Source organism: Micrasema longulum, unplaced genomic scaffold, assembly GCF_059751315.1.
Source record: "Micrasema longulum isolate JH-2025_06_02 unplaced genomic scaffold, ASM5975131v1 h1tg000373l, whole genome shotgun sequence".
NCBI classification, from domain to species: domain Eukaryota; kingdom Metazoa; phylum Arthropoda; class Insecta; order Trichoptera; family Brachycentridae; genus Micrasema; species Micrasema longulum.
The window spans coordinates 28924-33739 of NW_028277574.1; the positions used below are offsets into that span (position 1 = coordinate 28924).

Sequence of the window (4816 nt, forward strand, 5' to 3'; positions counted from 1 at the left end):
AGCAAGGTTGCTCGTGCACTGGTCTCAATTAGCATAAGTTTATATACATTATGGTAATATATATCGATTATGTAGGAATGACACGATGTCTCCAATCAATTATTTACTAACCCTTCTAGGAGGATTTTTTTATATTTTATAATATTTCTAAATATTTCTTCATAAAACTCCATAGTTAATGATTCAGATAAAAAAAAAATATCAATAAAACTTTTTGGTTTAGATTCACTTTATTTAATTTTGACCAACGAGCGTTTTCGCCTAAGAAGGCATCTTCAGGACTGGTAAATTATTTGAACTTTTATAATATTTGTGACAAGGTTTGGGTATAAGTACGTTAAAATGTCGCGAGTGTTTTTCTCTTAAGATATTTCAATGTGAGTTATTTCGAGCCTCGAATATCATATTTCATATTTTATTTATTTTAAAAATAAAAACATATTCAGCAAAAAAATATTATCAAAATAGTAATTTTCAGTTCGAAAACAAAAATATAATATTTATGTAGGTTCCTTATAAAAATTATATGTTAACTTCCCTATCATAAAATCAAGGTATTGTGCTAAGTTAATCTGCTAAAAAGTGTATTTTCCATTCTGTTACTTCTTCCATATGTTCTTTCCTTACCTTTTAAATAATAAGAATTATAAAAATTACTAGTACTTAATCCCAATTTCTGTATAAAACTTTCAGAAAAATAAACAGTTTTTGCAAACCATTTGTAATATCTAAATTCTCCTTTAAAAAAATACTTATGTAATCTTCTTATACCCAAGCATTGTAAAAAATAGTACAAATGTTTAAAATGTTAATAATTTACCAGTCCTAAAGATGCCTTCTTAGTCGAAAGCGCTCGTTGGTCAAAATGAAATAAAGTGAAACTAAACCAAGAAGTTTTATTGATAATTTTATTTATAATTTTATCTAAATCATTATTTTTATTTACTAAAAAAGTTGCTGTTAATTCCACACACTGTTTATTCCATTGTGTCACACCGCATATTAAAGAAATATAGTAAACGTAACCATATTTGTTTAAAAATAGAAGGGGTTAGAGTAGTATTTCGCGACAGCTTGTACTTGAAGGGTTAAATAAGGTTTTTTAAATGACAACATTCATACGAACACATATTAAGATTAATGAATTTATCATTACAGTACCACGCCTCTCGCTTTAATACATTTTGCTTTGTTATTGCTGGTTTAATAAACAGTCTAAAAAAGCATAGAACTACACCTGTATATTTCTCTTTTGTTGGATGTTATCATTCTTTTCATATTATATTCAACTTTTTATTTATTTTTATTATTATTTATTTAGATAACCAACAAATAAGCCAATTAGATGTATTTACAAGTAGCACCACAGTAAGATAAAATCTGATCCTTAAAGGATAAACTGTGGGAATCACATTAAACAAAATGTTCAGGAAACAAGATTTTGAGATTGTGCTATTTCCAAAACATCATAACTGTAAACGAAATGAGATAATTGCAACCTTTAAAGAACTTTCGATGTAAAATTATATATTTTTAAATAAAAGTACAAATTAAAATAGTGTATTTGGGACTACTGATGTTTTTTTAATTAAAACAAAGTGGACTTTTTATTTCAACTTAAAAAGTGATTTTTACAACGAAAGTGGGCATTCGTGTTTAATTAACTTATAATATAGCTTATTGCGATGATTTCTGTATTTTTCACTTCAAAACGGCAAAAAGTGGACTGCCATGTTCATCCCCTAAGGTACGGAAATCGAAGATACGTTTTTTCCCTTTGAATGAATTTTCGGAGTTATCCTCTATTTTTCATATTTTTATTTATTTTAATTTATTCGTAATTTTAAGAATCTTTTAAATATAAACACTACAAAATTAAATGTTTATAATCATAGTACCGTACCATCAATCTTGAAATTAACATGCAATATTGATAAAACACAATTTTACATATATGTACATTTTCGTACATAAATACCGATTTTATTTTATACCGTCTCGATATGTAGCGATGAAGATAGCGTTTATAATCGCGGCCCAGTGGCTTAAAATTGACGTTATTTTCACATAGGATGCTTTCTATGTAGGATTAAGGATATAAAGCAGTGATGATACATTTACAGCATCAAGATAGACAAAACTAATTAAGCAATTGAGAAACCGATTATTAAATAAAACATAAATAATAAAACATGACGTTTTGCACTAATAAAGGTTGTCTGCATTGTTTCGTATTTTTCCTATCAGAGTTATTAAACTTGTAATTAAATAATTTATAACGAGATGATCTCATTAATAATTAACATTATTAACTAACATAAGTACTGAGATTGAATAAACATTTAAAACTACAACGCGAATGTTACAACGACGGGTGTTTGAACACCCGTCGATGGAAGGACTATTCTCCCGAAACTAGTTTTTTAGCTAACTATTTTTTAAATATAATAAATTGACTAACAGTAACAAACTTAATAACTAAACAATAGTTTTATTATTGAGTGTTAAGAAGTGAATGCTGTTTCAATGGACAAAGATTTTCACGAGCATCACACGATAAGTGAAGACGATTTCAGGTTTCCTAAGGTGATACTGACTAAAACTCAAAACAACCTATTTAACGCAGGCTTAATTCATCGGGTAAGATAGAAACTTCACAAAATTTAGAAAATTATGCGTATACAGGTTGAAAAATAGATGAGAATATTTATGTGAACATTTTATATGAGCACTACCGGGATTTTTTAAAACGTGATGCAGTTTTCAAATTGTTTTTTTTTTAATTCTTTTAATTGAAAATGTTCACTTTTATTATTTTATGCATAAAACTATTTAAATTTCCGCTAAACTGCAAACTAAGTTTTTTTTCCGGAGATTTCTCTCTTTAAATCTTTAAGACGATAGGCTGTGTCTGAGAATTTTGATGAATATGTAAATACATTAACATTTCTAAAGTTAAAATTAACATTTCTATCACTCTTTCGCAAATGCCTCCCTGATACAACTGCTCATAGGACTGATTTTGTCTAACTAAAATCGACGAAATCGAGAGTTCGCTGTCCCGTTTTCCGCACCTCGAAACTGAACCGATTTGTTTGCTTTTAAAAGAAAGAGTATCAAAATAAAAATAAAATGTGTCGGTGCTTTTTCCGTTATTGAAAAATATTCATCAAACTTGTACACCGTACGTCATATCATCATATTTGTATAATTAACAAGAACCAGGACTATCAGAGAAAAAACGCTATAGTCAGAAGTACGGTGATCTACTATTTTTTATTTTTTTTTATTTTATTTTATTTAGAAAACATACAGTCATACAAAATCAGTATTAAAAACAACAATTTTTTAACATAAAAAGACCAATTAAGTTTTCATAAATTAAAAAGATATAAACATTAAATGTGATAAAAAATAAATAAGAATTTTAAGTGAAAAAAAGATAATTGTTGACATTTGCGTTTTCCATGGAGGTAATAAATTAAAATAAATAAAAATACCGAATGTACACTCCGAGCCATCCACGCACACACATGAACGCACATATAAAACATATACAAACATATACATTACATGCGGCACATATGCATAGCATAAACCACTCAAGATGTACATTCAGCAACTATCCCAAATAATCGACCCCATGAAGAAATTTTCTGTACAAATGCAACGTGCAGTTAAAAATGTCTACATCAATACTGAGTTCGTTATAATTTCTACAGGTGCGTCTAATGAATGAATTCGAGGTATAATTGTTTTTACAAGTTGGTACATAAAAAAGGGAATTTAATCTAGTATAGCGAAGAGGACAACGGAAACCAATATTTTGTAAAAGATACGGCGAATCAACTATGTTATTGAGAATTTTGAAAAGAAAAATTAAATCATATCTAAGGCGCCTTTTTTGTAGTGATTCTATATTAAAATTGATCAAAGATGCGCTGTAATCATTTTCAATGTTACCAAAACGATATTCCAGGCTCCTTATAAATTTCTTTTGAATGTTTTCAATTTGATTAATATATACATTATATTGAGGGGACCATACTAATGAAGCGAATTCGAGTTGACTTCGCACATAAGTATAGTAAAGAAGTTTTAATGTATTTGGTGATGAGAATGGCTTGGAGATTCGTAAGATAAACCCTAGAAGTCTGTACGCCTTATCTACTATTGTATTTATGTGATCTCTGTGATCTCTAAATAAAAGCTTATCATCCATAAATCCATCCATCCATCCATAAATCCATCCATCCATCCATACTATGAAAATTACCTACATAAATGCACATTACGTTTCAAGTGACTATATTTGGAGTCCTTACTCCGAGAGAACTGTGTCACGTCAAGAAGTCATTCTGAACTAAATTAATTTATGGATTAGGTAATTGAGCGTGCGTTGCACGGATATAATACATACATAATATATGTAAAGTTTGTCTCTTCATCAAACTTAAAGGTTTATAAAGTACGAGCTAAACCCGGCAACGCTTTGCTATTGCTAGATTTGAGTACATACTCGTTTATATATACATATATTAAATGAACACAATCGTAAATTTGGTGTCAATTATTGTATTTAGTTAAAATTAGATATGTACATAAACATAATTATTTTGTGTTTCGGGTTACATAAATTGTGTGGATATGCGGTGACAGGGTATTTGAACATTTTTTTCGTGTTACTGTCTTGAAGATGCTTCCCCGATGTAATGCAAAAAGACAACTGCATTTCGGACCTTTTATGCCTAACTAAAATAGACAAAATCGACGTTTCGTTGTCATGAAAACAGATGGTTTGACTTTTCATTGATAA

The 4816-nt window shown here is 28.8% G+C and overlaps 1 long non-coding RNA gene across 1 annotated transcript; it reads right to left on the bottom strand.

Annotated features, from left to right (window-relative positions):
* Window positions 1–2022: 2022 nt before the first annotated feature.
* Window positions 2023–4321, bottom strand: LOC148282143 (uncharacterized). Its single transcript, XR_015822160.1, has 2 exons — window positions 4265–4321; window positions 2023–3269 (listed from the first exon to the last, which is right to left on the bottom strand). It is a non-coding gene; the product is annotated as an uncharacterized LOC148282143 (long non-coding RNA).
* Between the last annotated feature and the right edge of the window lie 495 nt (window positions 4322–4816).